Source organism: Echinops telfairi, unplaced genomic scaffold, assembly GCF_000313985.2.
Source record: "Echinops telfairi isolate 266 unplaced genomic scaffold, ASM31398v2 ScPeMD7_4;HRSCAF=17, whole genome shotgun sequence".
Taxonomy (NCBI): Eukaryota; Metazoa; Chordata; class Mammalia; order Afrosoricida; family Tenrecidae; genus Echinops; species Echinops telfairi.
In genome coordinates, this window is record NW_022103900.1 from 31,995,028 (window position 1) to 32,012,267 (window position 17,240).

A 17,240-nucleotide genomic window follows, 5' to 3' on the forward strand; every position below is an offset into this window, starting at 1 on the left:
AAAAAGATTAAATGACATTGATAATGTTGGTACCAGTAACAGCTTGTCTCCTGAATCTGGACTAGAACAAGATACCTATATTACTAATATGAAGTACTCAAGGATCACTTGTAAGCAGAAGATTCTCATCACCCAGAATCCACTTTTAGCAATAAACAGAATATATCAAATCTTCTTATCATACTAATTCAACAATTAATAAAAATATCAAGCCATGTCTACGTTACAAATCCAGTGAGACCAGAGGATGTACACTGGTACAGATAGGTACTGGAAATACAGGGAATTCAGGACAGATGATCCCTTCAGGACCAGTGGTGAGAGTGGCAATACTGGGAGGGTGGAGGGAAGGTAGGGTAGAAAGGGGGAACCGATTACAAGGATCTCCATATGACTTCCTCCCTGGGGGACGGACAGCAGGAAGGTGGGTAAATGGAGATGTTGGACAGTGTAAGACATGACAAAATAATAATAATTTATAAATTATCAAGGGTTCATGAGGGAAGGGGAAGTGGGGAGGGAGAGGAAAAATGAGGACCTGATACCAAGAGCTCAAGTAGAAAAAATGTTTTGAGAATGATGATGGCAACAAATGTACAAATGTGCTTGACACAATGGATGTATGCATGTATTGTGATGAGTTGTATTAGCCCCCAATAAAATGATTAAAATAATCCTCAAGCCATGAAGTCAATCCCAATTCATAATGACCCTATAGGACAAGATAGAACTGCCCCTATGAATTGCCAACACTAGAAATCTTTATAGGAGTAGAAATCCTCTTTTTTTTTTTCTTCCTGCAGAGCTGACTAGTGGTTCAAAGTGACAACCTTGCGGTTAGTAGCTCAATGCATAACCACTACACCACCTGGGTTCCCTGATTCAATAATAATGGACAATCAATTAAGGTACAACAAATGAATATGTTTATTTATTTAACAAATATATATTGAACACATACTATGTACTGAAGTAGTATTCTGATTCAGGAAATAAAGTTAAAATCAAGTTGCACAAGGTCTCTATAATAATAGAAGAAAGAAGGGCTGTCTTTTACATGAAATACTCAAGTATGGTAGAAGTCTCTGTTCAAAATTAATCAATAAATAAGTGTGCAATGTGAGTATATGCCAGGAATATCTAATCTGATTTGGTACTCAGGACCAGCTTTCTGGAGGAAAAGATATAGATTCTAAAACTTGAAGTTAAAAAGAGAGAAATAGAGAGAGCTCTCAAGGCACAGAGTATAACATGTGTGAGAGTAGCAAAGAAAATTTAAATTTAAGAAACCAAAAAGGGGGTCATTGTGGCTGGACTATAATGAATGGTGGGAAGGATGGTTTCAGTTAAAGCTGGGGAAATAGATTTAATCAGATAATGAGAATCTAAATTAATTGTACTCTACATAATTTACCTCCTAAGCAATCATCAAGCGTCTGTCTAATATTCCGATTTTTTCCATGCAATGACCTCTATATTGAACTTCACTACTTTGGTTGGTCATTATATCTCTCTGCTTTCTACTCTTATGTGTGCCCATTCTACAGATAGCAAATTTCAAAGGTAAATAAATCAGGTTAAGGCTTTTAAAATTACAGTAATTTCTTCTTGATCAGGAAAGTATTACCAGTTCTTCTCCTGGCAATCATCATCCGATCTCACCCACCCCACGAGAGGAAACCATGCCATTCTTTGCTCTACCGCCCTGAATGGCTTTCAATGTCCAACTCGCCAGACTCTCTCACAGGATTTCTCTCCTGCTTGTGATCATGTGCAATTTAGCGAGCATACAAATAAATATTTATCTAAGTAGTTTCCATGAAGAAACTATAAATTTTAGGCGGCAGAAAGTATCATTCCATAAGTAACAACTGTGTGTGTGTGTGTGTGTGAGAGAGAGCTAGAGAGAGAGAGAGAGAGAGAGAAAGATTTGGATGAAAGTTAAAGGCTTGAAGTTAAACAAGCAGCCTTCTAGCATGGAAGCAACAAAGCCCACATGGAAGAAGCACACCAGCCTGTGTGCTCATGAGGTGTCACCAGGTGTAGGTAGCAGGCATCAGAAGGCCAAAAACAAACAATCATATCAATGTGAATGAGGGGGGCTGGAGTGGAGATCCAAAGTCCGTTTGTAGACAATTGGACATCCCCTCACAGAAGGGTCACAAGGAAGGGGCAGGTCAGCCAGAGTGCAGTATAGCACTGATACAACATTATTCTAGTTCTTTAATGCTGCCCCCCTTCCCACTATCATGATTTCAGTTCTACTTTACAAGTCTGGCTAGACTAGAGTACGTTCATTGGTACAGATAAGAGCTCTCAACACATGGAATCCAGGACAGGTAAACCCCTCAGGAACAATAATGGGAGTAGCAATACCAGAGGGTAAGGGTAGGTTGGAGGAAAAGGGGGAGAAGGAGAACCAGTTGCAAGGATCGACGTATAACTCCCCCAACAGCAATGTGGGTGAAGGGACACACTAGGTGGTATAAGATATGAAAATAATAATTATTTATAATTTATCAAGGGTTCATGAGTGTGGGAGGGTTGAGGAGGGAGGCTAAAGAGAGGAGCTGATACCAAGGACTCAAGTAGAAAGAAAATGTTTTGAAAATGATGGCATCATATGTACAAATATGCTTGATACAATGGCTGTATGGATTATTATAAGAGCTGTAAGAGCCCCCAATAAAATGATTTATATTATAAAAAAGTTACAGAGCAAATTGTTTTTCCGTTCAACAATTCATATGCATTTTATTTTGTGACTGACTACAATAATAATATAACAGCATTCTTTCCACATTCTCCTTCTTTAGCCTGTTTCCCTTTGTCTTTCTTTCCTCTTCCTTTCTGCATACTAAGTTTTATCTCTAGGTCAATACTGCCCTTTTTATCCTGTGCGGTTGATTATTCTAATAAGTTCATACCTCCCTAATGCTATTGTTCTCCTTATATGCCTGTCTCTTTTTTGGCTGAAAGTTGAACCCAGAGGATATTTACTTCCAGGCCTGAAAGATATCTAAGGGCCATGATCTTGTGGATTCCATTCAACTCTATCCTAAGACTAAATCTGATATATTTATTTATATATATATATATTTTATGATTTCTGAGTTCATTCCTTATTTCCCTCATGATTTAGGCCCTCTTATTCCTGTCCCTTTTAAAGGACCAGCAGTGGGGCCTGGGCATCATCTAATTCTTCTGCTCTCAGTGACACAGATATTTGGGTTCACATGGTCCATTAATCCTTTAGACTATTTTATTGTGTGCCTTGAATCCTTTTATTATTACTTTGCTCTGGCAGGGAACAATGATGCACCTTAAATGGCCACTAACAAGCTTTTAACACCCCAGTCTCTATTCACCAAAGTCAGATATAGATTTTTTTTTTGTGGACTATGGTATGCCAATTAACTTTAGGGTTCCCTAGGAGATGGTCCTCAACCCCAGGCCCAGAAACTCATTCCCTCAAGGTATTGGTATGGCAAAGACATTTCCATAATTCACCATTGTGTGCTCTACTGTACCCATGGATATATTTCCAGCTAATATAGATACATTTGTAGAAATACCTGATATCAAAGATACATACATTTTGGGGTTGTGTGAGGCTGGTTCTCCAGAGAAGTCTCTAAGTGGGGGAAAGGGGCCATATCTGACCTCCTCTGGCTTCTATATTGCCACAAGGCATAGGTCTTTCCATCTTTCTTTATTCTGACTCTAATCATTCCTCCCAAGGTATTCTATTTCTCTGCTGGATTGGATAATTCATTTTGATGGCCCTACAGAACTCACAACAACACTCACAATTAAAGGGGTTTATTAGGGAAACTTGCAGATTACCAAAATTCAGGATCAGAACACCTTAAGGATGTAGTCATTGGCCCATAGCAGAACATTTTTTCACCCACCAGCCAAGTCTTTCTCTGGTCCTCAGCATTGAAGCCATATGGTCTTTGGCCTCTGCCTTCCTTGTCCCGGAAACCTGCCTCAAAATCTCATAATCTTGGTCCTCTTTCTGTTTTATGATCCATAGTGTCCCACCTATGCCTTTGCTCGTGGTCTGGCCCCTTCTGTCCCACAATCTCCCCATGCCTCAGCCTCTGGTGCCTGTGGTCTCAGACCCTGCCCTGTCAGAGATCTTAAAAATGTTCTACATTTAATGGTTTTGGGCTTTTGCTCTGCTTCTAAGATAGTTCTTATACACAGAAGAATGTGTGGAAGTGTGAATTTTATTTTTCAGCCAACTATACTCTCAAGGAAACAAAGGATGTGACTTGTCTCATAAACTCTACTAAAGTCCAGATTAATCTCACCTTAATCCTGTTTGTTAGCATAGCACAGAATGACCACCCCAATAAGATTATAGCCACAAACACAAGAGTCTAGAATTTATGATACATCACATAAAGAATTATGCTTAGAAGAATGATATTAATTAACTATACCTTAGAAGCAAAACCAGTCAAAATTACACACACATATTGTTGTGGTTGTTAAGTACCATCCAGTTGGTTCTGACCCATAATGACACAATGCACAACAGAATGAAGCAAAAATACTGTACTGTACCATCCTCACACTCATTCCTATGTCAGAACCCATTACTGTGTCAGTTCATCTTGTTAAAGCCTTACTCTTCGCTACCTTTCCCTTTTACCAAGTAGGATGTCCTTTTCAGAAACCTACCCTTCCTGACAACATGTCCAAAGCATGTAAGACGGAGTCTTGCCATCTTTACTTCTAAGGAGCTCTCTGGCCGTACTTCTTCCAAGACAGATCAGTTTGTCCTTTCAGCAGTCTATGATATTTTCAATATTCTTCTCCAAGACCATGATTCAGATGCATCTACTCTTCCTCATCTGCTTGTGAATTAGGGGCTGTGTGGAGTGGAGGCCCAAAGCCTTTCTGTAGACAATTGGACATCCCCTTACAGAAGGGTTACAAGGAGGAGATGAGCCTGTCAGGGTGCAGTATAGCACTGATGAAACATGCAACTTTTCTCTAGTTCTTCAATGTTTTACCCCCCACCCCCACCCCACCCCACTCTCATGATCCTGATTTTACCTTACAAATCCAGCTGGACCAGAGCATGTACATGGGTATAGATAAGAGCTGGAAACACAGGGAATACAAGAGAGATAAACTCCTCAGGACCAATAATGAGAATAGCAATACTAGGAAGGTAAGGGTAATGAGTGGGGAGAAAGGGGGAACCAATCACAATGATCTCTCTATATAACCCCCTTTCAGGGGTAAAGGGAGACACTAGTCAGTGTAAGACATGAAAAAAAATAACAATTTATAAACGATCAAGGATTTGTGAGAGAGAGGGGGTGGGGGAGGGAGGAGAAAATATTGTGACAAGAGGTGTATGAGCCCCTAATAAAATGTTTTTTTTTAAAAAAAACAACTGCCCCCTATGACTATTTATGGGAGTACAAAGCCTTATTTTGTCTTTCTTCTATGGAGCAGCTGGTGTCTTGGAATCACAGACTGTGGTTAGCAGCCCAGTGCGGCAATCAGAGCTCTGCATTAGCCACTACAAACATGTAAACCAAAACAACAATGCGCTACGATCTCACTTCTGCATTAATAGCAAAGTTAAAAAAAAATTAGAAAGCAACAAATCAGATGCAGGATCCAAACCCAGCAGAAGTGTCAGGCTTTCTCTAGAGTACAGTTAAAAGGAGCAGGCCACGTCCTAGAGTTTGGTTTGGTAATGTCTAACAACGTTGCCTATTCCTTCATGTGTTTGTTGGTTGTTTCAATGTATTCTTTGGTGAAGTGTCTGTTCATATATTTTGCTCATTTTTAATTTTTGTTGTTGTAGTATTGAAGTTAATATTGATCTTTTACATTGCCACATTGCTGAATCTTTTTATCAATTTCAGAAGGGTTTTTTTGGTGAGTCTTTAGATTGATTTATGTATAAAAATCATATCTTCTACAAATAAAGATAGCTTTATTTTTCATGACCAATTTGGGTGTCCTTCAATTCCCTTTCTTGACTTAATGTTCTGGCCAGGACTTCTAATACAATAGTGTGTCAGAGTGGGGATAAGGACATTCTTGTCTAATAGCAATTCTCATTCTCCTTGAGACTAATATTGGCCGCTGGTTTGATGTTTACTCTTAATTATATTGAGTGATTTTACTTCTATTCGTATTTTGCTAAACATTTTATCAAGAAAAGGTGCTGGATTTTGTCAAATATCTTTTTTCATTAGTTGACACAATCAGGTGGTTCTTTTATTTTTATGTATGTGGTGGGTTACGTGAATCGTTTTTCTAATATAGAACCGTCCTGTGTATCTAGTATATTTTACATTAATTCTACTTGGTCAAAATGAGGTTTTTGTTGTAGTTTTATATCTTGTTCAGTTCTACTGGCTCGGATTCTGCTGAGAATTTTATTGTCAATGTTCACGATGGATTTGGTCTCTAATGTTCATTCTTATTGATGCCTTTGCTGGGCTTTAACCTCAAGCTCGTGCATATTTCATAAAGTGAATTTGGGATTATTCCATTCTTGCGTATGTTCTGGAATAGTTTCATTAGAATTGGTGTCAGATTTTATCTGAATACTTGGTAGAATTCACCAATGAGGCGATCTAAGTCAGGAATTTTTTTTTTCCTCGTTGGAAGTATTTTTTTTTTTAATTTTAAATCATTTTATTGAGGGCTCATACAACTCTCATTACAATCCATCCATCCATCTATTGTGTCAAGCTCATTTGTACATTTGTTGTCATCATCATTCTCAAAACATTTTTTTTGTACTTGAGCCCTTGGTATCAGCTCCTTATTGTTCCCCCTCCCTCCCCACAGCCTCCTCCCTGATAAACCCTTGATAAATGTATACATTATTATTGTTTTGTCATATCTTACACTGTCCGACATCTCCCTTCACCCACTTTACTATTGTCCACCCCCCAGGGAAGATGTTATATGTAGATCCTTGTAATTGGTTCCCCCTTTCTACCTCACCTTCCCTCCACCCTCCCAGTATTGCCACTCTCACCACTGGTCCTGAAGGGATCATCTGTCCTGAATTTCCTGTATTTCCAGTTCCTATCTGTACCAGTGTACATCATCTGGTCTAGCCAGATTTGTAAGGTAGAATTGAGATCATGATAGTGGCGGGGAGGAAGCATTTAAGAACTAGAGGAAAGTTGTATGTTTCATCGTTCCTACCCTGCACCCTGGCTGGCTCATCTCCTCTCGGTGATCCTTCTGTAAGGGGGTGTCCAGTTGCCTACAGATGGGCTTTGGGTCTCCACTCTGCACTCACTTTCATTTACAATTATATGATTTTCCTTTGACACCTCATGACCACACAGGCTCGTGTGCCTCTTCTATGTGGGCTTTGCTGCTTCTCAGCAAGATGGCCGCTTGTTTATCTTCAAGCCTTTAAGATCCCAGACGCTATATCTTTTGATAGCCAGGCACCACCAGCTTTCTTCACCACATATACTTATGCACACGTGATCATATCAGGAAGGTGGATACCCACTGATATGATATTTTGTTCTTTGATGCCTGATACCTGGTCCCATCTAAACCTCATCGTCACACATGCTGGTGTGCTTCTTCCATGTAGACTTTGTTACTTCTGAGCTAGATGGTTGCTTGTTTACCTGCAAGATTTTAAGGCCCCAGATGCTGTATCTTTTGATAGCCGAGCACTATCAACTTTATTCACCACATTTGCTTATGCACACATTTGTCTTCAGCAATTGTGTCAGGAAGGTGTGCATCTTGGAATGCCAATTTAATAGAATAAAGTGTTCTTGCTTTGAGTAAGTACTTGAGTGGAGGTCCAATGTCCATCTGCTGCCTTAATAAAACCTATAAATATATGCATGTAGATCTATTTCCCCACCATTTTATATAAATATATTTACATATGTACATGCCTTTATTTAGACCTGTATAAATGCCCTTTGCCTCCTAGTTCTTTCTACTATTTCCTTTTACTTTCCTCTTGTCCCACTACAGTGCTCAGCCTTCATTTGGGTTTCAGTAATTTCTCTTGGTTACATTGTCCTTGCTGAATCCCTACCAGGCCTCTCACACCCTCCTTGCCACTAATTTTGGATCACTTGTTGCTCCCCTGTCCCTGGGTTGGTTAACACTACCTCCTTTCCTCTGCCTCCCCCTCTCCCATGTCTCCCCGGAACCATTGGTCCCATTGTTTTCTCCTCCACATTCAGCCTATCATATCTAGATAGATCTACAGAGATAATAATATGTATCAAAAAACAAGGCATAGCAAGACAAAGTGACAAAGAGAACACAATGATAAAAACAAAACAAAAAGAACCAATGACCCAGAAAAGAACAAATTAATTACAAAAATAAAAAAACAAAACCCTGTAAATAGATCAAGGTCTGATTTTTGACCTCTAGGTGTGTTGTCCAGTCATGTCCGATGGGGTCCCACGCTCTGGCCCCAGAGTCTTCCCTTTACACTCCCTCGGGAGCTCCCTGCTCTGCTAACCCCGTTACTCTGGCTCAGGCCTTTAGTATTTTGCCTTGGAGTGGTGGGGTCAGACCTGGCCTATCCCGACACTGAGTCTCCAGTGTTGTCCCCCTTAGGGCCATGGGTCAGTGCGGGACATCATATCTCATAGTGGGATCAGCCATATGGTCCCCTCTGTGCATTGGCTGTTCGGAGAGGGGATATGGTTCTCCAGGACTGGTGGGCCAGGATGTGCTCCACTCTCTCTTCCTCCCCATTCATTTGCTCCAGTGTGCTCTGATCACACATGTCCCTCTCCCCAAGCTTCAGCTTCAGTGCTGTCCTCTAAAGTAAATTCTTCTGGGGGGAGGGGCAGTTGTCTACGTAGCTGGTATGGGGACGGAGCCCTCGGGCCCCTCTACTGGCTCCCCTCTCCATGCCACATGCTACATTCACATCCTGGAACCCTGGTTTAAGTCTGGTCCCTCTTTCCCTGTGGAGACACAAACAAACCCTTGCACAGATCAGTGGGTTGGGAGTATTTTTATGACCTATTCAATTTACTTTTATTTTGTTATGGGACTACTCAAGAATTCTACATCCATCTTTTGTTAGATTCTGTAGATGCGGTGCTTCTAGAAACGTGTCTATTTTTTTTTCCAGAATTCCAAATTTATTGGCGTACCATTGTTATTTCTTTATTATTTTTTCCTCTTTTTTTAAAAAATTAAATTTGCCAGTGATTTTTTCGATTTATGAATCATTTCACATAAAGGACTAGTTTCATTTAGTCTTTCTATTTCTATTCCTTTATTCTGCATGCAGTTTTCCACGAGTTGGAATCCAGTTTGTAGCACTGAGTTCAGTTCGGGTTTGGTGACGGCCGGCCTTACGTTTGCTGTTCTTTTTCTCATTGTGAGACATGGCAAGTTGGGCTTTCACAATGCTTTTCTATAGATTAAACACTGTTTCACGACATTGTTGCATCTAAAAACAAAGACATCTTCTCTGTGCTTCAGAAAACATTAGAAATTGTAGTGGGAAAAGTAGAGCAGCCTTTACTCAGATCTGTGAGCATGCAACTGGTCATTCCACACTAGACACACTTAGCCACTTCCACAACTCCCTCTGACACATTTCACCACAAAACCACATGCTCTTCCAATTGCTTGACAGAAGTTCAACTTTAAAAAGGCTTCCTTCGGTGTCGATTTTCTTTATGTTTCTAGTCAGTGAGCGAAGTAGAGCCTGTTACAGCTTGTGTGGGATTTGTGTCAGACATGCTTTGGAACCCAAATAGAGGACTAAGGAAAGGATAGAAGTTTAAAATAAAGGAGAAATTGTTAAGAGTCAAAAAAGGAATTAACCATAAGTTTACTTCTTCTGGTTTATGTTAAATGATCCCAAAGGAATCTAGACAGCATCCTAGATGGCTCAAGAAAAATGCTCTGAAAGACCATTGTGGTAAAGTGAAATCAATTACTTATGGTGCTATCCATTTCTCTTTTTTTCCATTTAACAATTAGTTTATTTTTAACAATTTCACCGGCATATAACTCACATATCATATATTACAATAGTTCAGTCACATTCATAAGAGTTGTGCACCCATCACTACAATAAATTCCAGTACCATTCTTCTTCCTTGTCCTCATGATGTTAGACCCCCGCCTCCATTTCCTGCTACCCTCCCCTGTCATGTCCCTTTGAGTCAATTAATCCAGTTGTTGTCTCTATAGGTTTACCTAATCTGGGTTTCATACACAGCAATCAAACACAAGCTCAACAACAATGGCACATGGGAACCTGAGGGGCTGGATGAGAATGTAAATGGCCAACTTCTCTATGCTCATTACAGGGCCTGGAAAGCCGACTCTGATGGGAGAACACCCTCATGGTTATGAGTTAAAAAATGCTTCTTAATACACATTTTAATGACTGAAAATAGTCCTTTCTATAGCCCTCCATAAAGGAGCTGTCATAAAAGATCTGCCTGGCTGTTCACTATGCACCCGGGGGTTATCTGAAGTTTAGAGCAATAAGACTGATTGCCTGTCCCACTCGAAAGTGTAGCAAACTCCTTTATGACATCTTCTTCTGATACTGATCAGAATTTGTTCTGATCATAGTTGTGGAGGGCTCAAGTACATGCTAAGTCAAGTCATTGCCTCATTCTATTGACCACTCATTCTATTATCCGTTCCCTCTCTATGTGTTCACTGTATTATGTGACTGCCTTTTGAAAGATGTGTAGACCCCGTGATTGTACGTGTATATACCCATTGGAAAATGCATTAGCCCTCTGGAGCCTGACACAGGGGCAAGGAGCCTCCGTGCCCCATTGTGTTGGACTACCTTATTTTCTGCAATAACAAAGTTGCCCTAAGACCCCGCTCAACTGTTGGGGGCTGGCACCCCAACATTGACACAGTGAAACAAAGGAAAACTTCACTTGATAACAAAGCTAAAAGTATTTTAAAAGTAACATGTTCAATATTTATACATTGGGTGAAGAGGGAGGCCCTTGACAAGGTGTCACATTTTGACATACCTAGAATTGCAGGGATCCGCCCTACAAGGGACTCTGTCTGGTAACAAGGCCTTTCCTCTCTCTGGTCCTGGTCAGAGGGGATTCACTACTGGCTTAATTCACATGGCATCCCTGTAAACGTGTTTTGGAATTTCTCTATAATTACCACGAATTCAATTTTTGGAACCATGCAAGTAAAGTATGGAGAATGCTCACTTGGCATATTAGTCACCTTTCCCATTTCAGAAACAGGGACAGAGAGATTTCTATGACTGAACAGAGAAAAGAGTCACCAGCGGAGCACGTATGAGATCCCTATCTGAACTGGCAAGACAGCAGCTTAGCTATGCCAAGACAGAACAGAGGAGACCCTTCCCTGAGGCCATGAGGCAGTGAGGCAGCGTGGGAGGGAGGCATCCTCGCCCATGGAGACAGAGGACAAGGAACCATGTGGCTGAGAGGGTGAGGACCAGAGGTGTGTGGCTGCCAGCTGAGAAGAGGTGCTGAAGTGCACTGATGACTATAACCTTAAGGTTTTTAGATCCTGGGGTATGGTAGCCTTTAACTTCTCTAACAAACCCCCTAATCATGAGTATCATTTGTGAGTTCTAGGTGGCCATTGCAATGGATTATCAAATCTAGCAGAGAAGTGAAATTTCATGGGAAAAAACGGTTGGGATCAGAATAGGGAGGAAGAAGGATGGCGCATGGAGGCATCTGAGATTCGTGCTGTGTGGTCCTTGCCCTTGGCCTGGTGTGGGGTCGAATTTTTCTCCTTTATGTAGCCAAAGGTTACATGTGACACCTAGGCCATTTCATCAGCCATATAAGGCAATATTTGCTAAGAAGAAATGTCCAAAAATTAGATGTAAGGTAGCCCCATGCTTTTGTGGTAGCAGGTTTGGAGGAAGAATGGAACGTAATCATGAAAGCTGATGAGCTGTGGAAAAGGATCAGGAAAGAGAAAGCTTGAGTGACTGCTTTAAAGGGGTCTGTGGTGCAGTTAAGTAATACAATGCTCAAAGCAAAATTGTATCTCTGCTAGGAATGAGGTCATTGGTGTACACTAGGAAATTATAAGAAGTACAATCATATAGACTGTGTGAGCCCAGCCAGGGTGAGTGAAGACACAGCTCCCTTGGACAATATGTCTTGGATTCCTCAGAGAGGTAACTAATATGCTTAGATCTGAAATGTCCAGTTAGTAAAAGATAAATCTGTCACTGGCGGAGATTTCATGGTTCCACCCCTCGGACATACTGAATCTGAATCTACATTTTAATGAGAACCCAGGTAAATCTTAAGATCCCTTTCTAAAACGTAGACTCTGATTCAGTATATCTGACAAGTCAAAATGCAAATTCCCAGCAGGTGACAAAGTGGAATGAACTGCTTCAAGCTCCTGCCATGAAAGGCTTCCACAATTATTAGGGACAACTGTGAGATTAATTATGGGATCGGACGATTTGTCTGGATCAATTCTTATCAGTTACACCTCCTTTCTTGTCCAACTCAATCCTTGATTTACTAAGATTTTTCTGCCTTCACGTATCAGTCTTTCCTTTTCCCAAGCCATTCTCTCTTTCAACATTTCATGATTCTAACCTTTCTGAAACAGACTTGCTTAATACATTACATGGTTAATAATACCAATGGGTTAGCATGATTCTTCTCCAAATTTAAGGTCAAGAAGCCTGTTTACCATGTTTTCAACGAAATTACATTGTCACACAGTCTTCATGGTAAGGAACAGGAAAGCAAAGTTTGGCAAATAGATGGCAAGGTTTTCAGAGCCCACTGTGTTAGTCAAGGTACTTTAGAGAAACAAATACACAGAAACACATATGTATAAAAGAGAGTTTTATATAAAGGTTAAGTGCACATCAAGGAAACATCCCAACCCAGTGTTGCCCAAGCCCACAAGTCCAACATTAACCCATGTGTCCAACACCAATCCACACAGTGCTCCTCCCTCTCACAGAACACACACCATGACACTGACTGAAGGAGGAAAGCCAAGTCAGTGAACATGTAAGCATCTCAGCACTGGCCGGGGTCTCCACATGGGTGCTCCAGTACTCAGGGCTGCATCGGGGTAGGTCCATGTGGCTTCTCCTTGGCGGTGTCTTGCAGGAAGTGAGCCTTGCCAGCTGAGGCAGGGAACTGGATAAGGCAGCTTCACCCTAGTCCGACCATCAGAAAGTTAGAGACCCGAGAACTAGAAAGGTGAGGGTCACCAAACCCTACCCCATATTTGTTAATTGGCCAGGTTTGCACAATAAACTCCCTCATCCGCCTTCTGTAAGAAGATGAACTGGGTACTTATCCTTAACCTCCTTGTAGCTTCAACTTCCTCATATGCAAAATAGGAGCAGTGATAATAGTACTTGCCTCGCTGGCTAGTTGTGAACAATAAGTAAGAAAATCCTGGTGAAGTGCAAAGTAGCTCTCACAAAACCTTAGTAATGACTGCTTTTGGGCATTCCTTAACTCTTACCGTAGCTCTGCATTCATATGGTTTGCAAAAAAGATCAGACCTAATATGAATAATGATAAATCAAGAGCAATAACTGAGTTGTAGACAATGGATAGGATTCTTCTAGCAGTAATTCCTTCTGTGACGTATGATCATTCTGGATTCGATGCCTGTGTACTCCCATGTTGGAGGGCATTCTCTACTATACTGAAGAACAGGATTAATAACCAAACTCACTGCCCTTGAATTGATACCAACTCTTAGTGACTCTATGCAATTCTATAGAACCGCCACTGTGAGTTTCTGAGACTGTAACTGTTTACAGGAATAGAAAGTCCCATCTTTCCCCCTTAGAGGTTTCAAACTGCCAACTTTATGTATCACAGTCCACAGAGTCACTTTAGTAGAGGAGGGGAACCAAGTGACACCCTTCTCCGTGAGGGCATCTTCAGATTCTACCTTTTGTTTCTTTGGAGGCGTCTGAAGGAGTACTTTCCTACAGAGCGTGACTTCTGACATCACCCTTTGTTTCCCCGGGTGGGGCATGCCGGTTCCACTGGGCAGTTCGGACACACATCACATCACCTGGACAGTCAGATCTCAATTTCCTGACTAAGCTTTGGTAGAAGTAAGAAGACCTGCCATGGCTTTGGGACATTTTGGGCATCGAGCTCGGGACCCTGCATTTGGCTCATCTAGGTCTGGATTTTGGATTCGAGACTGAACAACACTCATCAGCATGTGAGACATTTCCTTGCTTCATGAGTTCCTGTGGGATGTTGCAGTGGATTACAGAACCCAGAGACCTGATGCAATACCTTCAAGGGAGGAGTGGGGAGACTCTTCTGCAGAACGGTAGCTTGGAAGAGTTGGACATGGGTTATCTTTCATCTCTAACTCCGTGGGACTAGGCTGGCATTGACTCTTATAAAATAAAGAATTACTACAATTACGTTTAAAGCTTAGCTTGAGTTCATCTTACTAAAAATCTTCCTTTTGATTTTATAGTACTGGGGGCAAAGGTGGTTTAAAAAAAATCATTATATAAGCTGATTGGACTTAAGAGAAGGAAACATAATTAGAACATAATAGCCTCATGTAATTTTCTTTCACCTTTATCTCATGAAGAATACTTAAGATAGCTGAAGGGTAGAATGTCCTATCACTTAGAAATATATATTTTTACTGTATATGTTTTTAGTCTTTAGAGCTTAGCCTCTAATGATGAACAAGAAAATGGCAGTTATTCGTAAAGCCTAGTTGAACACATCCTGTCTAACATTTTTCTAGTGATTTTATAGTACTTGAGAAACAATGAACTTAAAAAAACAGAAAAACGGAATCTTGATACAGTTTGGTTTTCTTCATTTGAGCCACATTATCCTCACTTTTCTCCTCCCTTCTCTTTCTGCCCCTCTTGAAGCCTCGTGAAGCTTTCTCCATTTGTATGATGAATTCCCACTCCAGTTAGTTAACCAAGATGTGCACAGTAAAAGGTAAATGGTTTTCATAATTAGATTTAAATAAAATGGAATAATCAATGAGCAGATGGATAAGAGAATCCTGTGCTTTGAATTGTTTTGTTTTGTCTAGGTCGGACACACAGTGATAGCTGAAATCAGAATTCCTAAATAAGTCACTCTCTTGGACTTCTGCCTTTCATATTTTTGAATTAATATAATGAGCAAAAGACTATATTTAAAACTTAATTTCTGTTTTTTGTTTGTTTGTTTTTAAAACAAAGGACCTGGAATAAAATAGCATCTCTGTCATGTTGAGGGTCCCTGGTGGTCTGATCATTTTTATGCATCAGGAGGCTAAGCCCAAGTTAGCAAGTTAAATCACCAGCAACTCTCTGGGAGAAAGATGAGGCGATCTACTCCCATAAAGATCCACAGCCTCAGAAACACATCGAGGCCATTCTACCCTGCCCTGTAAGTCTCTATGAGTTGGAATCAACTCTATAGTAGGGAATGAGTGTGTTCACTGTGTTGAGCAAGTCTCTAAAGTTATCTGGGCCTCAGATTAATCATAAGTAACGTGGACTCACCGCCTTTACAAAGGCATTTTGAAAAATAAAAGAACATTAGTGAAGTGCCCACAACAGCATTTCACATAGAGAAATAAATCTTTATAAATATTTAAAAATGAAAAAATATAGGTAATAATCACATAACAAGAGTAAATCCTTATCACGTGTGGCTTTGCAGTACAACAAGACAGACTGATACAGTTGTGAACTGGCTTTCCAGGTTTTTAAAGACTCAAAAGAGAGAGCCAGAAAACATGATATGTGTGTGTGTGTGTGTGTGTGTGTGTGTATGTGTGTACATACTTCTTGGCTTATTCCTTAAAAAGCAACTCTAGTTCACACTCCATTTAGCTGAATGAAAGATGTTTACACTTCTTTTAAGGCTGATGCTCCTGCAGTCCCTCTGGCATGAAATATAAGGGAATAGCATCCTGCTTTGTCTGGCCAAAGGAATCTCGGTTGCAAGAACATTGTGTTAGATGTTCTTGAGGAAATAAATGCTAGACTGCTCTCACAAAGACTATATCATGTTTGAGAGGAGTTTGTAATTTACCTTTCGGTCTCCCATGCAGGTAAATGTTATCTAGGCTTCCACAGAGCAGCCACGAGTTCCAGGCGCTGGCATGTTTATGCATTTCCCCTCAGTGGTTGCACACTGTTGGTGTCCAAAAGATACATGTGGGCTCAGTGACAATTGCAGTAATTGATTTTGTTTTATTTGAATTGGAAGTTTTATTGGCCATTTAAAAGTGTATGAAGGTTCTAGCAAGTTCACAGAAGAGAGAACTTATTTAACTACATGGATTTTTAGAACTTAGGTAACAATAGATGGTTATGCCCACCTTTTAATCCTGGATGTTTTAGCACTGAAGAATAACTCTTGGAGTATCTTAGTTAGGAAGATTGAAGTCTTATAATTTATCTTATTCTATATGCTCATATTTTTTTCCAAAGTTTTTGCAAGAAAGAAGGGAACCCTTAACATTAAGTTCTCTATCAGTTGATTCTTTTCAAGATGCTGCATTTAAGCCATCTCCAATTTCAGTGGCTTATTAAAAATACTTATTTATCAATAGTGATCAGCAGATTACCAAAAGTGGCACTGATGTAGGTGACTATTATGTGTGGAATTTTTTATCTACTCCATCCATACCTCCTCTTCTTTGAATCAGCAGTAATACATATATGAAGTATGTTCTCATAGCAAAAAGCAGGATACAAGTAATTAATCCCAGAGTGCAAACATCTGTCAAGTCTTTACTTTCTCTTTTTCCTCTTCTAAGATCTCATTTACCAAAACAAGCCAATGAGTTGGGACCTATACTGTCCACCCTGCAAAGATAGAATGAAATGTGGATGGAAGACAAAGGGAGAGACTAGTTTCTAAGCAAGAATCTAAATAGTTAAATAGGAACACACCTGTGTAAGAACAATTCACTTTTCAAAATAATGGCTACACAAATGATTGTTTTTATAGGCCTTGGGCTTAAGTGGGGGTAAAGTAATAGAGATATAAGGGAGTGGGTGGGCAAACATAAAAATATAGAAGAGTTAGTAGGCATGGCTTCCAGTGTGCTTGCAAGCCTTCTAGAATCCAGAAACCAGCTGGAAGGAGAGTCTTAGTGCTGCAAGAATTCCATGCTGCAAACCTGAAAGAAAGGGAGGTCATGGAAGGTCATAGCAAGGTCTAGGATAGGACCCTGAGAAAAAGTGACCGATAAACAGGGTGGGGAGA